This window comes from Solanum pennellii, chromosome 10 (genome assembly GCF_001406875.1).
Source record: "Solanum pennellii chromosome 10, SPENNV200".
NCBI lineage: Eukaryota > Viridiplantae > Streptophyta > Magnoliopsida > Solanales > Solanaceae > Solanum > Solanum pennellii.
This window is the reverse complement of record NC_028646.1, coordinates 66,101,857-66,116,098: the sequence shown is the minus strand read 5'-3', so window position 1 is coordinate 66,116,098 and position 14,242 is coordinate 66,101,857. Positions and strand designations below refer to the sequence as shown.

General features: G+C 33.9%; 1 pseudogene; it reads right to left on the bottom strand.

Annotated features, from left to right (window-relative positions):
- LOC107001497 overlaps positions 1-8,580 on the bottom strand; it is a 44,054-nt pseudogene extending 35,474 nt beyond the window's left edge.
- Between the last annotated feature and the right edge of the window lie 5,662 nt (positions 8,581-14,242).

The window sequence follows — 14,242 nt, the reverse complement described above, 5'->3', positions numbered from 1 at the left end:
GACGGACCGTCACAAGCTTCGTAATCCCACACTTGGTCAGACTTCCCCATCTTCCTTCAGCAGCTGCACTACGTTGCCACCTACGGACCGTCACAAGCACGACGAACCGTCATAAGCTCCGTAGGTGGTCTCTTCTGCATTTTTTCGCTCAAAATCTCCGCATTCAGCCTTGGACAGATTTCCTGCAAAACAAAGAGAAACTTATATCAAAATTAGAACAAAAAAGGCTTTCGGACACACTAAACTTAAGGAAAAAAGTATTAATTATACCTTGAAACCACGGTATATCATCTGTCCATCTGTTTGTGGATGATTTGCAGTAGAGGACTTCAATTCAGTTCCCAACATATTGGACAATGATGTCCAAAACCTGCCTGTGAACCTTGTATAACCACGTATTTATTGAATAAATCAGCAGCAATCTCAGATGAACACAATTCAGGTGCAACAATGAAAACAGAATTTTTTGAATACTTGTCTACTACCACCATTATCGATGCTTTGCCGTCTACCTTAGGAAATTCGGAAATCAAATCCATACTTACTGATAACCAAGGCCTTTCAGGAATAGGCAAAGGCTACAACAAACCTGCCTCATTTTTACGTTCAGTCTTGTCTACTTGACAGACATGACAAGTCTCCACATATGATTCTATGTCATCTTTCATATTTGGCTAGAAATAATCACGAGACAGTAGAGCCAACATTCTTTCAACACCCGGATGTCCAGCCCAAGCAGAATCATGCGCTTCTTTCATCAAGTCTTTGTGCAGTCCACCCTGATTTGGTATGACGATTCTCCCTCTTTAAAATAGAGCAAATCGTCCTCGATCCAATACCATCTCATTGTATCATCTTGCACTTGACCCATCCACTTGACATATAATGAGTCATTTGCAGCACACAACCTAATTGTATCAAAGAAATCAGTCTCAAGTTTTGGAATTGAATATACTGCAACAAATGCCTCTTTTCGACTCAATGCATCAGCAACTTGGTTGTGTTTCCCCGGCTTGTGTTCCCATATGAAATCATATTCAGCCAGAAACTTCTGCCATCTTGCTTGTTTTAGACTCAATTTTTTTTGTGTTTTGAAAAATGTTTTGGCTACAATATCAGTTCGAACCACAAATCAAGTAACATTTACCATTTCCTTCTCATATGTCTAATATCTTTGCTCAGCATCATTCAATTTTCGACTTTCGAAGGCCTCAGATGACCTTCCTGTACTAACACGCCTCCAATAGCCTTATTAGACGCATCAATATGTACTTCAAATGGCAACTCAAAATCAGGCAACTTTAATATGGGTTCAGATGTAATTGCTTCTTTCAAATTTTGGAAAGCTTCTTCAGATCTTACAACCCATATCCATTTAGCATCTTTCTTCAACAAGTCAGTCAGAGCCGCTGCCCTTTTTGAATAACCCACAATGAAATTTCTGTAGTAATTAGCCAACCCAAGAAACGACTGCGAATCCTTAACATTTCGTGGTGCTTGCCAGTCAACAATGGTCTGCTCTTTCTTAGGATCCATTCTAACTTGGTTTTTACTAACAAGATGCCCCAGAAATTTTATTTCTTGTTGAGCAAAATCACATTTTTCCACTTTAACATAAAGTGTATATTTCCTCAACTGAGACAGCACCATACTTTAGTGATTGACATGTTCATCCAATGTTAGACTATATATAATAAATCATCAAGATAGACGACTCCAAAATCATCAATATTGTCAAACAACACATTGTTCATTAAGTTGCAAAAAGTAGCTGAGGCACTAGTTAGTCCAAATGGCATAACAAGGAATTCATAAGAACCATATCTAGTTACACATGTTGTCTTAGTTTCATCACCTTCTGCTATTCTAACCTGCCAGTAGCCTACCCTAAGTTCAAGTTTCGTGAACCAACATGCTTTGCTCAACCTGTCCATCAAATCTTGCATCAACGAAACCGAATACTTATTCTTCACGGTTGCCTTGTTCAGCGTCCTGTAATCTACACACAGTTTCTTTTGGATCAAATTCACCATAGGGAGCCTTAGATGGTTGAATCAGACCAGCATCCAACAATTCATTTAACTATTTCCCCAATTCAGCCAATTTCTTAGGAGTCATACGATAAGGAGCTTATGCAGGAGCAACCGTACCTGGAAGCAACTCAATTTTATGATTGATATCCCTCATTGGTGGAAAAGTCTTTGGAAATTTAGGCGTCATTACATCAGTAAACTTTTTCAATTATTCGGCCACACAATCAGGCACCTCTACTGTTACATCAGGTTTCAATTCGACTAAAGCAGCAAGTATAGTTTCATTACCCTTCTTCAGCCTTTGGTCAGTTGACATAGCAGACAACATCTTCCCCTATCCTTCTTCTTTGCAATATTACTGACTTACCCAAACGGATAAATACCCTTCACAAACCAAGCATTATCCTCCTTCATAATCATATCCCATCTAAATGTGAAAAAGGAACAAACTAGAATTTTCTCAGAAAATCAATACCAAGTATCATTTCAAAATCTCCTAACGGCATCACCATCAAGTTAAGTTTTCCTACCAATTTCCAGTCGACATAGGCACTCCATAAGTCATGCCCACTATGACTTGTGCCTAAGCATTCACTGTTTTGATTTAGGAGGGACTTTTAGTCAACTTAAGCCCTAATTTTGCAGCATTATTAACATCAATAAATGTATGAGTAGCCGCCGTATCAACCATAGCCATCACACATTTTTCTTTTGTCTTCATTTTCAAATGAATCAATGAAGCATGTGGATTTGAAGTCTTAGAATTCCCTTCAACATTATTAACCAATGTAATATGATTAAAAGACAAACCTAATGGATTGGCCATAGTAGTTACGACTTCCTCTCCTTTTTCATCCTGATTCACCTTTCCGGCAAGCAAAGCATTCACTCTTTCCCTGTTTGGACAAGACTTAGCCATATGAGGACCACCACAAGTCCAACAACCTTTCGAATTTCCATCCTTGTTCTTTGACTTGTTTTCTTTATTTCCTTCCTTCATTGGAGTCTTTCCTTTATCATTAGCATAGTCTTTACGATTCTCCCTTTTCTAGTCCCCTTTTTTCTCACCTTTTTTCTTGGATTTCGAGGTAGAAGGGACATCAGTAGTCGATCGAGTCGTCCTGAAATCCACCAACGAATCAGCAGCAGCAATTGCCCCTGGCAAATCCTTGACATTCTGCCTTCGAAGTTCTTTTTTTAGCCCAGCCTTCCATACCCAAAATGAAGTTATGTAATTTATCCTCATCAGACATATTTTGGATGTCTAACATCACAAAGGTAAATTCTTTAATGTATTCCCTCACCGAACCTGTCTGTCTTAATCTCTTCAACTTGTCCTTTGCAAGCCAAGAGGCGTTGCTAGGAAGAAATTGATCACACATTTATTTCATCAATTTATCCCACGTATCAATTTTGGGTCATCCAACACTTACATCATCTGCATTTCGAGTTCTCCACCAAATTTTAGCATCACCCGTCAAATACATTGTAGTAATGTTTAACTTGTCAGTTTCAGGCACCCTTGCAGCAATATTATGCTGTTCTATATCCCAGATGAAGTTTTCCAATTCTTTACCACTCCTTGCACCACCTAAGGCTTTAGGTTCTTGAATTTTAACCTTAGACAATTCCCCACGATTTGAACTTAACGCTGCCACAGCCCGACATAGAACAAAGATCTCTGCACGAAGATTTTCGTTATCTTTATGCAATGACTCCAATTGTGTCTTTGTAGCCTCACGAAAATTCAAAGTTTCAGCCATGTGTTCGTCAACAAATCCTTGGAACACACCAGCATCGCGACAAATTTTGTCAGCGTCAGAAGATCAACCAGCGTCTCATCAGTAATCCCAACAAAGGCTTCAACCCTGCGCACTATTTCCCGAAGTTTTGCATTCTTCACCGTTGTTAAGCCACACTCTGATACCAATTGAAAGAGGGTCGATCTTTTTATCTAGCACCACTCGCAGGCAGTCCAAAACTCTTTGCAAACTTCAGCCTTACACTCACACGAATTTAACTAATTATAGAATTACGTTACTTAGTTTATTCAGACAACAATAATCATAACAACACAGCCAACATACGGGAAATCTTCCCAACCTTTATTAATCTCAGAATAATATAAGGAAGGCTTCACAAATTTTGTCTAAGGCTAGAACTAGTCTCTCCTGCCTTAGACGAAACTTCCACCTTTTAAAATTTCTGCACATGGAAGTTACATGCGACAGTTACAAACGGCATTTACAAGCGACACCTGTCCGACACTTGTCATCACAGGATTTAAACTAATGTTTCCAACAGCTATATTTTTAACAGATAGAATATAATTCAAATTACATCCTTATCCAAACGAAATAACAATATTCTAACACTTAGAATATTTCAGCCTATATTTCAACACTTAGAATATTTCAACCTGCTTCCTACACTTAGAATATTTCAGCTGTCCTCCAACACTTAGTTTTATTTCAGCAATCCATGTGAATGTCTTTGTCTTGCCATCATCAAGTCTTCACGGCCTTGACTTGTCAAGCTAACACAATTCCTTTTCGATGACTCCTGCCCACACGTAAGTCTTGTACGTTCAAGTTGCTTTGCCAACACCCAAGCACCTTGAACCTTTGTTGCACAGTTTCGCCCTCATGCATGCCAAGACCAATGCCCAAGTCCTTCTCATGCCTGCACGTAGTTAGATCAAGTAGTTTACGGGTCTAACAGAAGGTCATAGGTTTATCCAAACTATTGATTCTTTTCAGGTCATCATCTTAAACAAAAAGGGGTTCTGTTAACAATGATTACAATGAAATTGAGCATTGAATAGAGACATACAGTGGGCTCAAAGTAGTGATGCTGCCTATCTCCTTAGGTATGACACCGCTAATGTTGTTCCACATGAAATTCCTTGAAAACACACAAATGAAATCATAATCACCGAAAATTATAGCTGAATAAATATTGTAAATATATGACATAGTGTCCTAGCTCAACTCCAAAAATTATCTCATAAGAAAAAGATTGATTAAGTTCATATAAGTTAACCACTAGTCTATCTCAACCAATGTGAGACTTTAACCCATTCTAACACTTCCCTTCACGCCCAGGCCCAACATGAGCATGGATCGGAAGCCCAAACAAAATGGACTTATGTATGATACCATGTAAAGATTAAAAATATAAGACTTGAGTCTAATTCAACCTAAAACCTAGCTCGTGAGGGAAAATATTGTTTAGGTCCATATAAGCATGCCACATGTCTATCCCCAATCAATGTGAAACTTAAACTCACTCTAACAAATATCAAATGAGTGTTATAGGTACTCACAAAATTTCCATATGTTTAAGCTGGCCAAAATCAGGAGCTAATGTACCAAATAGGGACAAATTCACCAGACACCTGTAAGTCCATACAAAAAAAATTGTAAGCTGCAACATAGATTATATATAAACTCAAAGGGTTACGTACAATTCTTGAACATGATGATACCCTTCCATTTGGTCTTGAATGTAGCGCACAAAAAACCAATGAGTGCATGGGTCTTTCTCCTTCACTCAATTCCTCAAATAGCCCAATGGATCTTCGAGTCTTCCATGAATGGCCTCTAGCGCCCTCACTGAACATTCCAGCAGTAATTACACAATTTGTCGCATCAATTAGGTCACACTCTCACAAATGTGATTTCAGCAGAAGATAGAAGTTATATCCTCGATTTTGAAAATTGGCTAATTTATACTACCTTTTTTTTTCTTATCTTTTTTTCAAAAAAATCATTTTAACTATTTTTATTTTTTATTAAAATATAAGTCATAATAATTAAGCTCAAAGAACAAATATCCACTTCCTAAATTCCGTTTGAAAAGTCACCATGAGTGTACTAATTATTAGAATAGTAATTATCACATATTAATTTTACAATTTAGTAATTATATTTACATGTTTATTTGTTATTGTACAATTAAATGTACTATTCTAAATTAACAACTCCTTTTGTACCTAATTATTTAAATTTTTTTTTACTTATTCATTTTGACAAATCAAGAAAAGATTAAAAAAATTGATCTATTTTATGCCTTCAATTAATTAATTTTGAGAAAATATATCTTAAATTTTTAATTCATCCACTTCATAATTAATATAGATAAAATTGTAAATTCATTATGTCAATCACTATTTTCTTAATATGTGTCAATCAGAAGTGGACAAATAATTATGTACAAATAAAGTATTAAAGTGCATGAGTGGTAGTTAGTTTCAACTTTTTCAAAGTTGAATGGATAACATCTCAATGATAATATATAAGAATTTGTTATATATCTTAATTGTTTAAATTTATTTGAATTCATTAAGTTCTCATTTATTTAAAATTAAAATGTATGATTAAGTCATTTTAGTTTCAGTCACTAAATTGTTTGTCTTTAATATCTAAATCTTGATTTTTCATTTAGATTAGCTATTAAAGGGTGCTCTTTTTTTTTTCTAAAAAGAATATTACAACCACTTACTGGATTTGTAAAGATATGTAACAAAATTTTTGTACGAAGATTTCTACAAAAATCTCAATTACCATTTTCATTCATTTATAGTTAATCCTATCGTCCACCATAATTAACTATCCATGTCGTAGCCCACCATTATTATCAATTACCTCACACTGCCCATAAGGGGAACTTCTAATGGATAGTACCCACTTCTTAAATAATTTTTATTGTACTAGTCTAAGGGATTGTTTGGTAGAGTGTATTAAAAAGATAATTTGCGTGTTAGCTTTTTGTATTACTAATATCTTGTTTAATATTCTTTTCCAACTTATGTATAAATGAGTCAAACATTAGTTATACACTCTATTTTATATTACTAATACCATGAATTTTTAGATATTAGTAATCCAATTATTTTAATTAGGGGTGTTCACAGTTTGTTTTGAATCGATTATAGGTTAAAATAAAAAACAAACTAACATAATCAGTTTTTAAATTCTCAAAACCAAACAAATATAATACATTTATCGATTTCGATTTAGTTTCAGTTTGGTTTGGTTCGATTATTAAACATACACAAAAATAAGAGAAAGAATTCATGTAAAACGAAAAAGTGGTTATGACAATAGTCTATTCAAAATGAAAAATAGTTATTACGACTGACATTATAAAACTTTCAATCACTAAATTTACTGCGAGTAGAGCTTCAAAATTCATTACTTTGGCCTAGAAGGAAGAGACAATGACAATTCTCTACCCACCAAAAATTGTCATAGTCATGCATATACATGAAAATATTAAGATAAATATTTTCGTTTTGAACATTTTTGCTTTCATAAATATATTAAAAATAAACATTGATGGAAATCCATATAAGATCTTTAAAATTGTTTATATAAATAATATATATGTTATTAAAGTATAAAATAAAATATATATATATATATATATAATTTGTTAGTTGGTTTATTTCATCGATTTTCTCAAACAAAGTCAAAGAGTATTAGTTTTTAAAAATCTAAAACTAAATCAAATAACAGCCAAATAAAATCAATTTATTTAATCGGTTTGACTTGATTTTCAGTTTGGATCGGCCTTTATCCAAATTGTGATTACCCCTAGTTTCAGTGCATTCAATAGAATGGTTAAAGACACAATTGCTCCTTATAACCCTTTTTAATGTTCCATCATGATTGTGAAGGGTATCTTTGTAAATAAAACTTTGAGGAACTTTTACATATAGCCACTCAATAATAGTCTAATTACTCTGCATAACTATAGTTTAATAATTACAATTTGTAGCTACATGTTATAGGGAGGAGAGAGACGAGTGACAATGGGAGAGAGGAGAGAGGGAAAAGAGCGGGAGAGAGGTGAATTGTATATGTATATTGGTTAGATAATTGTATATTATACATATGCGTTTGTATATATGGAAAGCGATATTGGGAGAGGGAGGAGAGATACGAGCGATATTGGGAAAGGGAGGAGAGACGAGCGAGATTGGGCAGAGAAGGGGAGGGAAGTGAATTGTATATGTATATTAGTTAGATAATTGTATATTATTTATATATATTTGTATATATGACAAGCGAGATAGGGAAAGGGAGGAGAGAGGCGAGCGAGAGAGCTCAGAGAGCGAGAGGGAGAGAGAGGTGAATTATATATGTATATCGGTTAGATAATTGTAAATTATACATATGTATTTGTATACTTTGGCGAAATATACATTATATAAATATGACCCAAACTCGAAGTGAACCCACGTAATTATTGTACAATGTTAGTCTTGAGTGGTAATTATAGCAAACTATAACTATGATGAGTAATCAAATAATATAAGTTTTTTTAACCGCGTAATTTTTTCTAGAACTTTTTATGCACTGATGTTATTTTTAACGCATCAAATCCAAAATACATAAAAATTAAATCTATAATTAATACAAACATTACTATAACATTATTTTTATATACTCTATCAAACGATCCCTTATAAATATCATTAACTAGCTCGAAAATCACAAGAGGAGGAAATATTTAAATTACCTTCTTTTGGATCAGTGATCATTTATTGCCTTTTCTTTTCTACCACTTCCCATCTTTATATATTTTTAAGCTAAAAAAAAAGCAGGTTAATGTTTAGAGACAAAACTAAGATTTGAAGTTAAAAATGATTTTGAATTCTCCGTTTAGTTATAGGATTTTCTTGATAAGATTTATTTATAAGATTTGCCATTTGATAATTATATACTACATTTAAGGATTATAAATATAAAATCTAAAAAGAAAACTATCGCGTTTATCCAAATCAATGAATAATTTCTTGATCAAAATTTATTTTCCAAAAATAAACTATTAAATAACTTACTAGAAACCTTAAAGAGATTGAGGGAAATAGTAGAATGTTTGCATAATTGGTAGGAAAATAGTCGTACCATTTTAAACTTAGGTGAGAGTTGATAAATGAGTTCAAGTTCTTTATTAGAATTGATTTTCCACACTATCATTCAAATAATACTTATTATTTCAAAAATATTGTTATAACCTTCTTCTATAACGATATTGAAATTAAAAATAATATAATATATCTTTTTTTTAATGTAATGTCATAATTTTGTTGTAAACTGATAATGTTAATTTCAAGAAAATATAAGAAAATCAACACAAGGTTTAATTATAACCCTTTTTTTGTTATTTTTCATTCTTGATATTATCTTTTATTCATTCCTTTTATCTTCCTTTATAGAGAATTTTTGGATTTCAAAAAAGATAAAAAGATAAAGGAAAATGAGAGAAATTGTGAAAGTATCACTTTTAAATACTGAAAGCAAAAAATATAATTTTAGTGTCTTTGATGAATTTTATAGAACTTTTAAGACTATTTTTAACCAAATCACATGAAATCACCATATCTCAGAGTGAAAGAGAAGTAGCAATTGATTTCAACTCTGATTTAGACTCTTTTTTTCCTTTTTAAAAATATTCAATCAGACACATTTAAAAAAAATTAACCTACATGAAAAAATACATAAAAAAACAATAGAAAGGTTATACAAAAATATTTCTTATAGTTCTGTATAATATATCCAAGGTTCTCTCTAACACATATATACTGATTTAAATTTTACTAAAGTTTCATGAAAAAATTAATAAGGGAAAAGGTATAAAATATATTTAGATTTTGATCAAAATTATTGTTACCATATCAAGCTTTGTAAATGACCTTTTACCTCTACACTTATTAATAGTGTAATTTAAATGTATATATGTGCCCACGTGACATAAAGTAATTATAAATAGTAATGTATCCACGTAAACACATATATACCTTTAAAATACACTATTAAATAGTTCATGAATAAAAAGTTCCTCATAAAGATTGATATCATAATAACAATTTTAACCAAAGTAAAAATACTTTTCAAACTCTTTTTTCAATTTAAAAAGATAATAATTAACATTTGCACGAATACAAACACTTTAATTTGTGAGAGTACAGAGAGAGAATCATTATAATATATGTCAACAATATTATCTTCAGATTAAGAAAAAATTCACCTATAACAAAAATTTGAAGATATATTCAAAATAAAATAACTTAAATCTGATTAACGAATTCATGCACAATCTGTTGAATCCATTCATTTTTTAGTCAACTTTAGTTATTCAATTGCTACAAGCAATTGTTAAAAAAGAATAGTAATTGGAATTGAAAATAAAAGATTTAGTGATTGACAAATTGGTAAGATTTGCAACCATTTTTGATTTTGCTATATTTACCTATGTCATTAGTGACATAAGCATGGTTTTATCGTTCTATAAATAGAGCATTCTTGCTCATTTGTAGAACACACCAAATTAGAGAGAGAAATTATTTTGAGAGCAAAGTGAGGTATTCCATAGACTATACAAGAAAAATAGAGTGTGAGCGGTATTTTATTAAGATGGAAACCAAAAGAGTGTTGTTCCTTTAGAATGTGTAGTCACTTTGAATATTGTATTTGTGACTACATTGTGTAAAATTCCTTACTATAGTTATATCAGTTGCTCCTCTTGGCCCGTGGTTTTTCCCTTATTTAGAAGGGTTTTCACGTAAATTCTTGGTGTCGTTATTTTTCAAATTTTATTTCCATTGCTTTTACCATATATATTTTTGTGTGTATCCGGATTTTCCCAACAAACTGGTATCAGAGCCAGGTTATATAAGAGTGTGTTATGTGATTGCATCACAGTCTAAACTTTCACATCATAAAAGCTTTACTTTGTTTTGTGATAACAATATTTTTTGGGGAAAAACGATGGAAGCCAGCACAAGTAGAATGGTTACTTTGAATGGTGTTAATTATGTCATTTGGAGGGGAAAATGAAAGATTTGCATTGTGTTAAGAATTTTTACAAACCGGTATTTACCACTGTAAAGCCTTTTAATAAAACAGATGAAGAGTGAAATCTGTTGCACAGACAGATTTATGGATTCATTAGGCAATGGGTTGATGATAATGTGTTGAACCATATTTCTGGGGAAACACATGCTCGAACCCTATGGGAGCATCTTGAAAGTTTGTATGCTCGGAGGATTGGCAATAAAAAAATGTTCTTAATAAAGCAGATGTTGAGTTTAAAGTATCAAGATGGTTCTGCGATGACAGACCATCTGAATAATTTTCAGGGGAACATGAACCAATTATTCGCTCTGGGCATCAAATTTGATGAAGAAATTCAAGGCTTGCTTCTACTTGGTTCTCCACTAGACTCTTGGGAAACATTTAGAACTTCATTGTCAAATTATGCTTCGGATGGTGTAATCTCTATGAATTCCGCCAAGAATAGTGCCTTGAACGAAGAGATGAGAAGAAAAACTCAAGGTTCTTCTTCGTCGGATGTCCTGATAACTGGCCCCAGGGGAGAAAGAAAACTCGTGGTTCTCAGTATAGAGAACAAAATAGGAGAAAATCCAGAGGCAGACTTAAGGATATTGAGTTCTATCATTGTGGCATGAAAGGGCACACAAAGAAGTTCTGCAGGATGTTGAAGAGGAAGAACAAAAACAAAGAGGAAACTAAGGAAGATGGCAATGAAAATTTCCTAGCCACCATCTCCACCGAAGATCTTGTTACTGTCCTTGATGCGGATATGATAAATATTGCTTGTGATGAGTCAAGCTGCGTTGTGGGCACTGGTGCCGCATCTCATGTGACATCAAGGAAAGATTTTTCTCTTGCTATACTCCTAGTAATTTTGGAACCTTGGGTATGGGTAATGAGACTGTTTCTAGAGTGGTTGGTAATGGTACAATTTGTTTGGAAACTAATGTTGGAACTAAATTAGTTTTGAACAATGTGGAACATGCTCCTGATGTTCGTCTGCACTTAAGTTATGTAGGTGTTTTAGATTATGAAGGATATTTTAGTACCAACAATGATAGAAAATGGAAGCTCATTAAGGGTTCCTTAGTTGTGGCTCGTGATAACAGACGTCGTAGTCTATACTAGACTACAACATCTGCTTGTGTTGATATGGTGAATGTGGTTGAGAGAGATAACTCCTCAACGTTATGGTACAAGAGACTTAGCCACATCAGCGAGGAAGGACTTAATGTTCTAGCCAAGAAATTTTTTTTGTCAAATTTCAAAAGTGCTAAATTAGAAAAGTGTGACCAATGCTTGACTGGTAAACAAAATCGAGTTTTCTTTAACTTCTACCCTCCTTCAAGAAAGACAAAGTTGCTTGAGTTGGTGCACTCTGATTTATGTGGTCCAATGAAGACAAATACATTGGGTGGTGCACTCTACTTTGTCACTTTATTGATGATTGCTCGAGAAAACTTTGGGTCTATGTCTTGAAGATTAAAGACCAAGTGTTAAGTGTCTTCAAGCAGTTCCAGGCTTCAGTTGAAAGAGAAGCTGGAAAGAAATTGAAATATATTCTTACTGATAATGGTGGTGAATATTATGGACCATTTGACGAATACTGCAAGCATCAAGGTATTAGACACTAGAAGACTCCTCCCAAGACTCCTCAGTTTAATTGTTTGGCTGAGAGAATGAACAAGACCTTGATGGAAAGAGTTAGATGTTTGCTTTCTGAAGCAAAGTTGCCGAACTCATTTTGGGGTGAGGCTTTATTGACCGATGCACATGTTATTAATCTATCTCCAGCTGTTGCTTTGCAAAGTGATGTACCAAATTGTGTTTGATACGAAAAGGATGTTTCCTATGACCATTTCAGAGTATTTGATTGCAAAACTTTTGTACATGTGCCAAAATATGAGAGGTCAAAGTTAGATGCCAAGACAAGGCAGTGCATCTTCATTGGATATGACCTTGATGAATTCGGTTACAGGCTATATGATCCAATTGAAAAGAAACTTGTGAGAAGCCGTGATATTATTTTCATGGAGAATCAAACAATTGAAGATATTGACAAAGCAGAGAAGCTAGAATCTTCAAGTTTTGATGGTATAGTTCATCATAATGAAGTTCCTCACACAAGTGTGCATGATGTGGTGGGGTTTGATAATCATGATGACGCTCAGAATCATGTATCGAATCAACATGTTGATGTTGATAATAACAATGATATTGTTATTGATGATCCTGTTGCTCATGAAGTTGTGGACGAATCAAATATTCCGCTTTGAAGGTCCACAAGACAACGGTTTCCTTCCTCCCGTTATTCACCCAATAAGTATGTGTTACTCATTGACGGGGGAGAACCTGAATGTTATGAGGAGGCCATGGAAGATGAGCACAAGGATCAATGGATTGAAGCCATGCAAGATGAGGTGAAGTCTCTGCATGAAAACCACACTTATGAGTTGGTAAAATTGCCTAAGGGCATGAGAGCTTTGAAGAACAAGTGAGTGTTCAAAGTTAAAGTTGAAGAACACAACTTGAAGCCAGGTACAAAGCTAGATTGGTTGTTAAGGGATTTGGTCAAAGGAAGGGTATTGACTTTGACGAAATATTTTCTCTTGTTGTGAAAATGTCCTCAATTCGCACAGTTCTAGGTTTGGCTGCTAGTCTTAATTTAGAGATTGAGCAGATGGATGTGAAGACGGCTTTCCTTCACGATGACCTAGAAGAAGAGATTTATATGGACCAACCTGAGGGCTTTAAAGTAGATGGTAAAGAAAATTTTGTTGTACAAACTCAGAAAGAGTCTATATGGCCTAAAGCAAGCTCCTAGACAGTGGTACAAGAAGTTTGAATCTGTTATGGGGGAGCAAGGCTATAAGAAGACTTCTTTAGATTATTGTGTATTAGTACAAAAATTTTCTAACAATGATTTTATCATCCTCTTGCTGTATGTGAATGATATGTTGATTGTGGGCAAGAATACTTCCAAGATTGACGAGCTGAAAAAAGAGTTATTTAAGTCTTTTTCTATGAAAGACTTGGGTCATGCCAAACAAATTTTGGGCATGAGAATTACTCGTCTCAGAGATGAAAGGAAGATTTATTTATCCCAGAAGAAGTACATTGAAGTGTGTACTGGAGCACTTTAATATAAAGAATGCTAAGCCTGTCAGTACACCTCTTGCTGGTCATATGAAGTTGAGCAAAAAAATGTGTCCTACAGCTAGGGAGGAAAAAAGAGAACATGGCCAAAGTTTCATATTCCTCCGTCGTCGAAAGTCTAATATATGTAATGGTGTGCGCTAGACCTGATATTGCTCATGCAGTTGGCGTTGTCAGTAGATTTCTCGACAATCCAGAAAAAGAGCATTG